The sequence below is a fragment of the Urocitellus parryii genome, chromosome 1 (genome assembly GCF_045843805.1).
Source record: "Urocitellus parryii isolate mUroPar1 chromosome 1, mUroPar1.hap1, whole genome shotgun sequence".
NCBI lineage: Eukaryota > Metazoa > Chordata > Mammalia > Rodentia > Sciuridae > Urocitellus > Urocitellus parryii.
Genome location: NC_135531.1, coordinates 29762252 through 29777371, shown reverse-complemented (window position 1 = coordinate 29777371; position 15120 = coordinate 29762252).

Here is a 15120-nt window from a genome sequence, read left to right as displayed (position 1 = left end):
GAGTTTCATTGTGACCTGTTCATGAATACATAAAAACAATTTTTATCAATTTCAGGGTAAAAGATGCCTTCATCTTTCAAGAAATACATGAATGGTAAAACATCAGCATCTTTGAAGAATATCATATATTCTGCTCTTTTTTAGTCAGTAGTGCTAGTCAGAGATGTTGTAGGTGAAATAGGTTATTTCCCTAAGAATGATGGCATCCATAGGTACTAAAACCAAACAATATCAATGAGTCGTAAGATATGAGGTGTAGTTTATGCAATTAATAGTGATGCTTCAGGGAAGTATTTTCCAATGACAAATTGATCACAAAGTCTCTGGGACTGAAACAGAAATGCAATGATCTCTACACTATATCAACTGAAAATTGAAAAAAAAACCTGTCTGTTGGTCAATCAGAGATATATGGCTCTTGAGCAAAATTCCAGACGTGCATCACTTCAAGATTAAGAATCCCTAAAATGATTAGGTATTTAGGTACACTTGAGGAATGACTCTAAAAACCATTTAAATACATTTTCACAAAGAAAACTTGCATATTTTCTAGGCTAACTAAACTGTAGGGAGTGATATATCCAGAGATACTGAGAATTGCTGAAAAAAAATCTACTGAAAATATTTAGAAGTTGAATTGATTTTATGACCTACTTCCCAGAATAGGTGGAAATGTGCATTAAAATGGATTTTTTGATGTAATTTCATCTCATGATGAAGTCAGTGGAGGCACAAACCTGTTCAATAATAAACTTTAGGGCTTATAAATGTATCAGTGAAATACCTAGATTTGGAATGTATTAGCTAACTAGCATTGCTTCCTTTGTTTTCCTTCCTAAGTTATCTAAGATCTCAAATGACACACTCATCTTGTCAGTTTATATGCCTCAAGGGAAGATTCACTATATCTAGTTTTGCAAATTCTAATAGTATTTTTGCAAATTCTAGCAGTAGCTGTGTGGATTTTGCTCCAGTTTTCAGAATTTTACATTTTCTCAATCAGTTCACCCCCAAGAGGGCTTGACTGATGTTCTCTATCCCTAGCCCTTTTCATTTTTTTATTTTGAGACAGGGTCTTGCCAAGTTGCCCAGGTTGGACTCAAACTTACCATCCTCCTGCCTCAGCTTCCTGAGTTGCTAGGACAACAAGCATACACCAACATGGCAAGCAAACTCTAGGAACTTCATCCCTTTTTCCCTGATTGACTCAAGATAGGATTTCCTAAGTCCTTACCCATGATACACACCTCTCTCTCACTCTCTCTCTCTCTCTCTCTCTCTCTCTCTCTCTCTCTCTCTCTCTCTCCCTCTCTCTCTTTCTAGTGCAGTGGCTAATAGTACACAAGAAAGCAAGAAACTTAGATCTCTACTTTACAACCATGATTAGTCTCATCAATAGAAGTCAAAACCATGTATTGGCAAGAAAGAAAACAAAAGGAGTCTGGATCATTCTGTATATCAATATACTTCCCATATTCTAATGTTATTTTACCAATTCAGAATTTATATTTTCTGATATACATGGTAATACCAATTTAATTTTATTCTCTTTTATAGGCATGTAGCATGATATAATTCTCAAATAAGTAGAAGATTTTTGCTTATGAAAAATTCTTGATGTTTCAAATATTATTTTAGAAAATTTTCTTGGGGGCCTGGGGTTAAAATCAATAGCAAAAGAAAATTATATACTTTCCATTTGGTGAAATTTATTTTCAATCAGATATATTCAGTGTTGATATGTAGAAGGAAGTAAAAATGTCAAAGGTGTGTTGAATATATATGAAAATTGTTCTAAACTATAGTTCAAAGCTCTTATGCAATACATTATTTTCTTCTTTCTTTTAAGGAGTCAATTCTAATGTTCAGTGAGATGAGACAATCAATCCATAATCATTTTTGTCTTATGTGGGTGGTAGGTGAAGAAGTGGATTAAAAATAAGAAATAACAACAAATTTATAATATAAATAGGAATTTTAAAAACCATATTCAGTATAAGGGGGTGTAGTCAATCATAGAGCCCTTTTATCTCATGACGGACAGCAAGGGTTCAATGCTCAGTACTGAAAATAAATAAAAGACAAAAAAAGGTTATCATATATGATTATATAAAAAATTATACAGCGGGGTACCAAATGTATGCCTAAATTCACAGGAAGATTTAGAACTTTTTAATAATTTAAGTCACTGCATTATTATTTTTTTTGAAAGAGAGAGAGAGAGAATTTTTTTTAATATTTATTTTTTAGTTTTCGGCGGTCACAATATCTTTGTTTGTATGTGGTGCTGAGGATCGAACCCGGGCCACATGCATGCCAGGCGAGCGTGCTACCACTTGAGCCACATCCCCAGCCCTCACTGCATTATTTTATCATCATCAATGTGCATGTAAACCCAGTTGGACACCTTTTACAGGGGTTGCTGATTGTAGAACTACACAGTTTAAAAATTACTTTGAGTCTAAGTAGTCTGCTTACTCCATTTTACATAATGGCATCAAAAATATTTTGTGATTTCATCTGTATTACATATGATAGTTTAAAGGGCAGATTATACCCTGATTCACTACTGTATAATCTCAATGTTTGTTTAGAGGTTTCTTTTTGGATTTGGAATTTTCTCCCATTATAAATAAAACATAAGGTAGCTCATCATCTATTTGTACAAGAAGTCATCTCAGAGAAATGCACTATAATTGTAAGCATAATTATGGATAAAAATAATTCAACACAGATATGATAGTGATAATTTCTAGGTGTCTGGAAACTGCACTCACGGATGTGACTGAAGGCTGATAGGTTACAAAGCAGAAGTCAATAAATACCAGGTTAGCAGACAACCGATCCTAAAAATCAAACCTTGTAAAGGTGGCTGCTAAGTGCTTCATTAAAATGATTTTTAAAATGATTTTACTTAACAGTATATGTATTTAATAATTTAAATATCTATGGAATCTCATATTGTACTAATTTTCATATTAATTATGTGGACAAACATTAAACCTTTTATTTTGCTATATTTTATATTTTTGTTATAGTTCTAATTTTTTATCAATTATTTCATTTAAATTGTAGCTCCTTTATTTCATTTTAAATAGTGATTTCAAGCAATTACTGGTTACAGTTAACTCATAATTATGTAACTGATTAAATAAGTAGTTCATTAACTACTACTGGCCACTTTTTGGAATCATGGAAAAGAAAAACTGTTTTATTGCATAATTACCTAAACAATGCTTGAGCTCACTGATCAAATGTTCATTCATGAACATGAAATTCCATATTTAGAGGAACATTTACTTCTCTTAATAATTTGAGTTACCTTTTCCTTGAGGAGATTATTTTATTCTGGATTAAGTAAATAGTAGAAGCATTGAGAGATAGTGTGGAGTGTCAGGGATAAATTTGGCATTTTGTTAATCATCCTTAATAAAAATTTTATATGACATTTACTTGATTGTTTAATTTTGAGATTTAACAAACTTGAACATTCTCTGTACCACTTTATTTTTGTAATTGTCATTTTTAGTATTTTAGTGTGTTCTATAAGATTGTTGAGTAATAGTAATATGTAAAAGAGTTAAACTTACAAAACCTCAAAACATAAACTTGTGAATTAGTCAGATCAATTACACAGTACTCCAGTACTTCATAACCCTGAACTACTTTATGTAATTAACCCTGACCCCAGACTAGAATAGCCACTGGAGTTCTACTACAGTTCCAAGGAGCCAAAGGTGAGTGATTCAGGCACAGTCACCCTGGAGGCAAGGCCAACACAAGGAAGTATCCCAGGGCAGTGTTCCCAAAGCCATGGGGGCTAGTCTACCATCCCAGTGTCTCTGGAAGGAAGGAGGATCTTCTGTCCTGGCAGGACTAGAGGACAGAACGTGAAGCCAATAAGTCCATTCTAGCCCCTGAACGACCTACTATTCTCTTCTTCTTTCTTCTTTCTCCCTTTGTAAATTGAATACTTATATCATGCCTATTACAAGATTGTACTTTGGGAGCTCAGAACACATTTGATTTCACAGCTGAATGGTAATTTACTTCAAGATGAATCACTGAGTTTCACCTATATCAAATTTAGGTGTTATTGAGATGACATCTTGAACTTATATTTTAAAGTTAATGATGGAACAAGTTAAGATTTTGAAGAATATTTAAATAGAAAAAAATGTTTTGCATGCAACAAAGACTTGATTTTGGGAGTAGCAAGGATAGAATGTTGTCATTTGAATATTTATTTCTCTATAAAATTCAAATACTGGAAGCCTAACCTCCAAGATGACAGAATTATGAGGTGAAGGCTCGAGGAAGTCAAGGCTTGATAAGGTGATAACATCACTACTGGGATAGTTTGAAACCTTATGAATGAGATTAGTACCTTTGTAAGAGACCCCAGAGACCCTCCACCATGTGAGGACACAGTGAGAAGGCAAAACCTTTGAACCAGAATGTGGTCCTCATCAGATAATGAATCTGTTGGCACTTTGTTTTTTAATCCCCCAACCTTCAGAACTGAGAGATAAAGTTCTAATGTTTATAAGCTACCTAGCATATGCCATTTGGTACTAGCTGCCAGCACAGACTAAGAACATTGAAGTATGCTCATAACAAGGAACACTTTGTAGCAATAAAATGTAGTTTATAAATTTAATGTATCAGCATCTGTATCTCTCAAATCATCTGCCCTAACTGCCTTCCTTGGAAATCTTATGTTAGAGACTTCAGATCACCAAACTCTTATTTTTGGGGGGCATAGTTGTAATGTTTATACCTACAGTACACATAGCAATAGCTTTTCTGATGCAACTGACTTAGATTACTCCCTAATGTGCTTTTGTCAGACTGATGGAAAAACAATAGTTACTTATTTTTTATCCATTATATTTTCAAACAATTCATATTCTTTATAAGATGTTCATAGTCTTCTTCAGTAGCCAAGAGTCTAAATAGCTACTGAAAGAATGTTATAAAAAAGCAAAGTTCTAATTTTGTTGAAAAAAAACATTCTTATTAGTATGTTAAGATATATACATGAGATTGCTTCCTTTTTCCTTTTTCAATATGTGGCCAATGAATAAAAAATTTTATTTAAAAAGATACATTAATATTGTGTTATTTAAAATCATACAAGTCCAGGGGCTGGGGATGTGGCTCAAGTGGTAACATGTTCCCTGGCATTTGTGGGGCGCTGAGTTCGATCCTCAGCACCACATAAAATAAAGATGTTGTGTCCACTGAAAACTGAAAAATAAATATTAAAAAATACTCTCTCTCTCTCTCTTTAAAAAAAATAAAATAAAATCATACAAGTCCAACTATTTTCCCAGGAATGTACTAAGGACAGGACATATACTTATTAAAGTTGTACTTTCTGACCTTTACATATTGTTCCGAATCATGCTAGGCAATCAACTCTGTATGCCAGTTATATATTACCACTGTTATGGGACAGGATATTTTTTTTCTTCTTTTTTTCATTGTCACTGTTTTATAAGTGATGCCTGTACCCATCAGTGTTCATATTAGACATAAAAAATGTTGACAGAGGAGGGACAGACAAAATATACAAATTCCATAAAGCAGCAATCAATTTAGCTGAATGACTTGTTCTGGACAGTTTGTTTCAACTTTTGAAGGTTTATGGAAAACTCTTTTTTAGTTTAATCTTATCATCAAGGTCTAACTGCCAGTATAATATACAAGACCCTTGGCACAACAGCATTTGACTTAATATTTTGATATTGAAACTGGGATATATCTGCCAGCACACAGCAAATATTGCTAAGTCTGATGCAGTTTAGTTCAGGAGGGAGCCTCCACCAGCTCTCTCCTCAAAAGTGATGTAAGTGCCAGGTCATGAGAGCCCTTAGAGTGTCCACACATGCTCTTTCCCTGAATACACAATACTGATGAGTGTGTCTCTACACACTCATCAGTAGGGGAAAGAAGAATCAAAGAAGATATCTAGTCTCTCTGTAATCTCTGGGTCTGGATACTATCCAGAAAACCAATGGAATCCCCATACCCATTGGTTTACTCATGAATTTAAATAATTCATCAATTGAGAGGACAGAGATCTAAACAAATCAAGGAGTCTTCTCAGCCACCATCAATATTAAATTTCAGTGAAAAGATTTAGCCAAAAATTACAATAAGTCAGTCACACAGCAGAAAAAAATAATCAAGACCTCTATCTATAAGAAGTTTTATTTCATTGGAAGGATATTTATAATAGACAAATGCAATAAGTAAAAATCTGCAATATGCTACATGAGATAAGAGTTTGCAAAACACCCAAATAGGAAAATGGCATTTGGAGTGTTAGTGTACTTCAATTTTAAATAGTGAAGTCAAAGGAAGCCTTCCTGAATAGATCATTCTGTCTAAAGACCTGAAAAAAAAAGAATGTAACTTGGGATGTGTATATGTGTATGTGCACACAGGAATATGTAGATTCTTATGTAATACATGTAGTGTACACACACACACACACACGAATGAAAAAGAAATGTTTCCGTGTATAAGTGATAGCCAAATTCTAAACCATCTTGACAGTTCTTGCTATTTCTTTGGTGATTACCTCAAGTAAGATTCTTTTTTTCCACAAAACAGTGGCATAATCTTGCTAGCTTGGGTTGAGAGAGATGGTGATAAGGCCACTACAGAAATAAGGAGCCCCATTTGAAGCCCACTCAATTCATTTAGGATGAATTTTCCAGAAAATATCAACAAGAATTCAAATTTACTGGAATTCTATTTTGAAAAAATCATATTAATTTGATAAGGTGAATAATTGTTGATCATATTGTTCATCTTATAAAAGTGTGGGAAAGTACACAGTATGCATCAAGAATTGATTTAATTGACCCAAGGTGGCAGTCAGTGGTAGAGTGCTTGCCTACCATGTGCAGAGCCCTGGATTTGATTCCAGCTACACACACACAAACACACACACACAATTACAACTGGGTTGTGAGAATTTGCAAAGAAGATGGAGGGTCCTGAGAGAAGAAGAAAATTTTCCTAACCAGGCATACTAAACTCATTCTGTGGATATGAAAGGATCTGTGATTACAGGCTACAGAATTTGGAATACAGTAGGATATATGACAATTTGCAGGAGCAGATATGTGCTTTAGGTGAACTACTACAACTTCTGATTAGAGAATCTATCATCATTCTAAAATCCTGTTGGTCTTTATAGTGTTAATAATGATGCACTTTAAATGTGCTAATAGAAACTTTTGAATATAGACTAGGTGTAACTCTTCATTAGGTCCCCAGGACTTAATAAAATTTGAGGACAGAGGAGCCATTTATTGGTTGTAGTAGTAAAGTGGCTTTCAGTATTTATTAGGTAACAAACATTGATTCATGCATTTTAATTACAAACAAATAAAACCATAGGTAATTAAGGGGGGAAATCAACCTCTAATGTCACATATTTCCACCTACATATTTTTAATAAAATATTTATTTAAAACCATTCAACTTTATAAAAGAGATCAAGATTTTAGAAATCATATAATTTTATTCTTTCATTTCCCAAAGGTGATTCTGACACCAAATATATATGTGAATTGCATATTTAACCATAGTTCTGGCACATTCTAGGACACCAAAATATGTGGTTGCTTCAAAGAGGGCTGTGCTTAAAATGTTACATGTACTGGAATTGAAAAAAAATGGTATGCTTCTGCCAGAAATTAATATTAGTTCACCTTTCCACTCTGCCCCTCTGAAGGCAGAGGATTGGAAGGTGGAGTTACTGTATCAAGCAGCCTGGTATTGTTCTTTCTGCAGCCAGTTCTAAGCCAGCAGTCCTGGGGAGCCAGGGAAACTAGTCAGGCACATTATTAGTAGGGGTACAAGTTTAATTTAACAGTCCCAAACAGCTGAAAAGCATAAAGTTAATGACCACTTAGGCATGAAAATGCCTGATAATTGCAAATAAAATATGACATGTAATGAGAAGAAAAGGTAACAACAATATACAAATGTGCACCAATAGTTCACAACGTGTAAACTGCACAACAGATTTTAAAAGAGAACTGACATTGTAATGTGTGTCCTCAGAGGGGAGTATTTATTGAGCAAATCAAAAATCATTTAAATAATCAGATAAATTCTCTATTTTCAACCACCTTGGCCTGTGTGAATAGAAAAAAAAAAAATGCAGCTAACAAGAGAAAAATAAGAAAACACCAAACCGAGAGATTGTCGGGTTTGGCAGGAGAACTTCAACTGCAGTTAAGCATCATGTGAATAAAAATATTTATGAATTGAAATAACCCTGTGGTCAGAGTATCTCTTACCTTGCAGAAAAGGAAAGCTATCAGAATCAAAGCAAGTAGAAAGTAATTCTGAATTCCAAATGCAACTGCAGGGTGAGCTATGCTTTTAAATAACCACATATGTGTTTTTTAGGGATTTGTCTCACAGCATGTCTTTTGTTTTTTTTCTCTACAGAACTGTCAACTATATCAGTGATGAAAATGAAAAATGTATCACTCAAAACTGTTGGTTTTTTTGCATTTTCTGAACTGTACCTTACCTAATAAGAAATGAAAGTTCTCTTTCTCTCTTTTCCCCTAAGAAATACATTTCTGTTACATTTCCACACTATCAAAGCATAACACCAGGTTGAAGGGAAAAAAACAGGATATAAGCAGATACACACAGAGCATTTTTTTTAAGCTTTGGCACATGCTCTGGGGTACAGTAGGGGAAAAAAAAGCCCTATCATCAAGAAACAGTGTCCTATTATGAGGAAAAACAACTTTACAAATCAGTACTCTCTGTATTCTTTGCTTTGCTTCCTTCATAGCGCTTTTTACAATTAGGCATAAAAAATAGTTTTGTTAAATTTTATTTTCTGTTTCCCCCTCCAAGAATACAAACTTCTTGAGGTCATAGGGATTAGTCTACTTTGTTTCCCATCCAAGAATACAAACTTCTTGAGATCATAGATATTTTTTAATCAATATTTAAATGCATTTTTAAAACGCTGCAAATATTGCTACAAATTATACAATCAAACTGTGGGTAAGCAATACACAGAGAGACGAAAACATAACTGCTACTGAGGCACTTAGAGAAAACCATGATGAAGTGATCGACACAGGTTGGACATGGTGATCACCACATGTCAAGGCTTCCATGTCAGTGTGTAAAATTGCAAGACTATTTCCATATTTCTCATTACACAGGTGAAGTCTAAGACACTTCATTTCATTCTATTTCTCATTAACCCCTGCTAAAGTACTTTTTCTGTTCATGTTTTTCAAAATTATTTATTTTTTTCTATAAGTTCTGTTAGTCATGCTTAACATTTGGATTCATTTTGACATAATTATAAATGCATGGTATTTAATTTGCTCTAATTTAGTCCCCAGGACTTTGCCTTTTTCTTTCCTCTTCCCTGCCCTGTTCCCTTCCCTCTATTCTACAAATCTTTCTGCTATTTACTTTCAGTTTTTTTTTTAATTACTATCTTGTAGATGTACCTGATGGTGTGATTAACTGTGATATACCCATATATGTACAAATGAAAGTTAGGTCAGGTTTATTCTACTGTTTTTAAAAATAATAAATGCAGTTTCGTTTTTCAGATCTAGATTCAGCATGGAACTTAAGAACTTATTCAAAATGCCTGATTTTGATGAACATGGACTAAAAAATTAAGAGATATTAAGGCACAGGATAAAGTCCCTTAACAGGTGTAAAAGACAGGATAGAAACCCATATAGTGAAATGCTTTTTCTATTATTGAATTCTATGAACCATGCTCATGATAAAATGCTCTAACACAAGCTAAAAGTGTTACTTGAAAGAAATATAATAGAGCCAGAAAATGCTCACAGAAAGACAACCAAACTATCATTAAAGAAATGGAGTCACTTGGTATGGGAAGACCTTAGAGATTAGGATCTTCAATCTAGAAACTCTGACATCTATTAAATCATGAAGAAGGTAGACAGCATGAAAGCCAAGCTCTCCACAAACCTCAATTATACAAGGTCTAAGAGTACCCTGTGAAGTTTAAAAGAGATAAATTTAGGACAAATAATGGGAAGTGCCATACTATTTTATTTATTAGGTAGAGTGCTTGTGGAAGTTACAAAGGCTGAAAATATAATAGGTTCATAAAAGGTTTAGATAAAAAACATACAATAAATCAATTCTAGACTATTAAAGGGAATTGGTCTAATATACCATTAATACTGCTTTTATCTTTGTCAAAGTACAGAGCTCTCCATGCTCCTTAGTTATATCTTAAGAGACCAAGCTTGAACAATTTTACACTGATTTAAAAAAAAAAAGTCTCAGAAACACAGGCCAAATGGCAGGAGTTGGCGTGGTGTATAACTCAATATCTAGCTGTTGAATGAGTTGATTTTCAGCAGCCAAGGTGAAATTCCCAAATGACAATTATTAAAATATGATTTCACAAATTGAACCATCTCTTAGGATGCATTCTCCTCAAGACTATGAATTAATTCTTTACATTTAGAGGTAATATCTGACTGGAATATATCAAAAAATACACATAAATTCATAAATTGCCAAAGATAAAAATGAACCAAAGGCCATTTCCCTACTAGATATGAACTTCAGATTTTGGTGCACAGAAAGAATTATTTGAAGTATCTTGGGCTCCTGGTGTTGAGGATCTATACAGGTTGCTTATATCATGGGGTTTGTCACATTTTGAAATGTTAATCTTTGCTGCAGAATAAAACATGTTCTTTCTATAATACACTCTCTCTTGGTAATTATGATTTGTAACATTTTTATTTAACATTGAGAGAGATAACTTTAGATTTATCTTGGGTTTTTATGGCAAATTGTTGTTTGCTTACAACACTTGCTGCTACACTGATGTGAATTATTTGCAGAATAATGTTACTAGAACTTGTACACTAAACGTGAAAGCTTACAGGTATTTTAGCTAAACGATAAAAAAACTATGCTTATAAAATTTTAAATGTCAATGGACAGAGGTAAAAATGATTGCAAATAAAAATCATAGAACCAATAGTTATTCAAATTAAAATTAATTTCATGGAGCAGATTCTTTTGGTATATGGCACTGAGAGATAATATGGAGATTTTTCAAAGATTTAAAAGTATGTAATGCATTCCACTGTCGTATATATATGATTTAAAATTATGGCCAAAGTAAATTCAATGATCCACTTTTCACTATATAAAAAACATTCCCATAATTCATATAATTTACCACGATATAATTTGAAGTTTATTTGACAAAAATTCATAAAATAAATCCACCTTGGTTCCTATTTCAGAAACTTACAAGCAGGCATTAAAAACAATTATCACAGTAGAAAAAGTGAGTCCTGAAATACCATAAGTAATTTATTATAAGACAGTCATCATCTTTAAATATATGGTTATATTAAATATATTCCTATTATCACAAAAAAAGCCCACAGTTTCAAAATCCATACCACCTGAATTTTTCAAACACTAGCATACATTACAACTTCAATGCAGTTTTCTAAATATACATTTTTATAAAAATATAAAAATATTTTGATAAAAATATAAAATCTTTTAAAGCTTAGAGCCACAAGAGAAAGAAATGTTATTCAAGTTTTCCTGGTAATAACCAGTTTGCTAAAATTTAAGGAGGTGTGTGTGTATGTGAGTGTACCTGAGAAGGCTTAGAGACAGTGAGTGGGTCAGTTTAGAAATATGGATGTAGAGTGTGAAATCTTTCGTTTTTTTTTTCATGTACAGTAGTTCCATGACAGTTTATAAGGTTTTGAAAATTAACTAATTCCATACAAAAGTTAATCCATATACATAACTTACCACTGCAATTCTTTTACTATATACTTTGAAAATATTCTGTGTTAATTAAAAATATTGGTATAAGTCTTATTTATCCAAGTGAGAACATTTAAATAAACTATAATGCTAAGAACAACATGAGGCTTACTAAGGAATTTATGGCTATCTTTTTGTAAATTGTTTTAGTGACACATTTATCATCTAAATTCTTATCTTCTCACTCCTTACTGTTCAATAATTTTGACAACTTTATTTTACATATTAATAAAACAAAGAATGTTTAAAGTATAGTACATTTGGTATGCTTTTAAAGCTTAATTTCTACTTGCTTTTAGAATGATTTTTTCTCTCATTGGGAAAGAATAACAATTATAAATCCCTAGTAAATAGAAATTTGTAAGAAAAGAATATAAGACTGGAACAAACTGAATACTTCTATCAGGAATACAAGCATAGTCAGAAACAGAGTAGAGTTTAAGAATATAGGAACAGGCTAATATGTCAAAGACAGACCAAAGGAAGGAAAAAATAAAAATAAAAATGGGGGAGGGGAATTCCATTAAAATAGAACAAATCTCAGTGGAATAGAGGAAGGGAACTGAGTGGGAAGGAGAAGGAATAGGAAGAGGAAGGAACAGTAGAATGAATCTGATCAAGCTCTCCTAGGTACATATTTGAATATACCATAGCGTATTTATTTATAAGGTACTAATTTTAAAAACTATAAATAAATAGAAGAAAGGTCAATAAAGCAGAGGGAAGTAAATCACGAGAAAGAAGGGGTAGGAAAGAAGAGATAATGGGGACTGAACTGGAGCAAATTATATTTAATGATTGTATAATTATGTCAAAATGAAACCTAATATTATATATAACTAAAACTAATTTTAAAAATTAAAAAAAAAACAACAAAAGAATAGAGGAGCAGGGGTCATATTATCAAGAGTATAATTCCGACCATGTCACATAACAGCATTTTGATTTGTGAAAGTTATCTAATCTGTCTTTCTCAGTGTTCTCCTTTGAAGATGGGAATAAAGAGTATTGCCTGCCTTCTTTAAGGAGATGATAAAAAGAATATCAAATTCAAATCACTCAATATAGTGTCTACCATATAGAAGCTGGTCAGTAAGTGATCACTATAATTATTATGTGTATTATCAATATTAATCAGTTGTTTCAAGTCTGTTCCATAATAAATCTAGAATGTCCTATCTATAATCAGTATTGTTGCAAACAAAATGGTAGCTTTAATTACATATTGTTATTTAGTGTACAAAACACAATGAAAAAATTTACACAAGTATTATATACTGTATATCACATGTTAGGAATTATCACAATCAATTATAAAAATAAACTCATGATGTTGATATTGTCTAAGTTTTTACTTTATACTGAAGACAAATTTGCCTCCTTTTGTAACATGGACGTAATAACATAGGGATGGTAGTTCCATGTCTACATTATATTTTGCCAGTGGCTAACTATGAATTTAGAAGCAATTTTTTTTAATAAAATGGAGATTTAAATAAATCACCCCTGCCCTGGTCACAGTAACTAAACCTAAAGTGAAGAAGGATTTGAACAAAACAATCTGACACATCAAAGTGCCACCTCATATGAGCATCAGCAGTTTTACAGGGTTGGAAATGCCAGAACACCATTGCCAAACACTAACTAAAGAAATTATGCATCAATAAGATTCCTCGCCATCAGTAAGAGAGGAAGCTACACAGCTATCAAGATGTCAGAAGCAGGAAGCAGAGTCAGGGAACACCACAAACACCAAAATAATAACTCAGAATGTATGGGAAAATTGCTAGGGGTATAGAATGGGCAGACAAGTAGACATTTATGATTAATGGTATAACTCCATTGTCACCTCCAGGTAAGCTTATATAAAGAAATATTAGTACAGTTTTGAATTGGAAAGCATTTGAGTGTACTTTATTACTACAAGTTCATGCATATAAAATGCCAAATATAGCATAAAAAATACCAAATACTATATTTGATTATTTTATTACCTTATTCAACACTTTGTTTCTTTAATAAGTACTTTCAAAATAGTACCTATTGTATAAACTTTTAATCATGTCAAAAGCCATTAACCTAATATATAAGTCTCTTAATAAATGTAATTTTCTCCACAACAACCAAGCTGGGATCCTGAAGAACCAACCAACTTTCACATTCCTTCCTGCCTTTGCTCACAAGGATACATATTTGAGAATGCCAATTCCCTGCAGCCTTCTATCCATTCTCCAAGCCAGCGTTCATTAAGAATGCCATCTCTCCTACTACTTCAGCTTTCTGACTTATACTAATGATCCCTCATACTTAACTGGTTTATTATAGTCATTTTGGTACCTAATAATATTCCAATAAATACTTCTATGTACTACTTTGATTCTCAAAGACAAAGTGTCTCTTACTATTTAAATTATATTCATCTTTGTGTATAATGCAAAACTCTTCTCAGAGTATGTACCTAAAACAATAAATGGCTATAAATCAACATACAACAAAACAAGTAATTTATCTCAATGTCCCCTTTAATAAATCTACTTCAATGAATAAATGCTTGTCATTTTAGATGTATTTAGAAGACTCTTTCTTTTTAAAAATAATTTGTAGTCAGTTCATGAGCTTACACTAAAACAATTCAGTATTATAATTTATTAAGGTTTGGCTCTCCAAAAAGCTCTTGTTTTAAAAGCATGATTCCCAGGGAGCAAGGTTCAAAGATTAAACTTTAGGCCTTGATTAGGACTATAACTTCATCAGTGGATTAATCCACTTGATGGATTAATAATCCAAATGGACTACTGAGTGGTAACTGTAGTCAGGTGGAGGATGGTTGGAAGCATTAAGTCTCCAGGTATGTTCAAGTGGGGGAAAAAAACTGCTTTGAGTTTCTTCTTTTAAAAACAAAAATTGCTTAAAGGAGAAAGTGTATATTTCCCAGTGGAACAACAACAAAAGAAAAACAGATTTTTTGTGTGTTTCATGGGTCATGTAATCTCTAAATTACTCAAAAAACAAATCATCATGCATTTTCTACTTATATGATAAATGAATTTTCTTATCACATATTTGCTGATACATGGGAGATGATGAGCCAAGTGTTTGAGTTATAGGTAAGAACCAGAATCCTGTTTTTAAGAGCACAATAATATGCAAAAGAAATAAGACAGATACAAAAGTAACTCTAGGTGGATGCTGACTTATGTAAAGGAGGTTATAAATACATAGTTAGGAGTTTTCCAAAGCTAGAAAGACATTTTATCT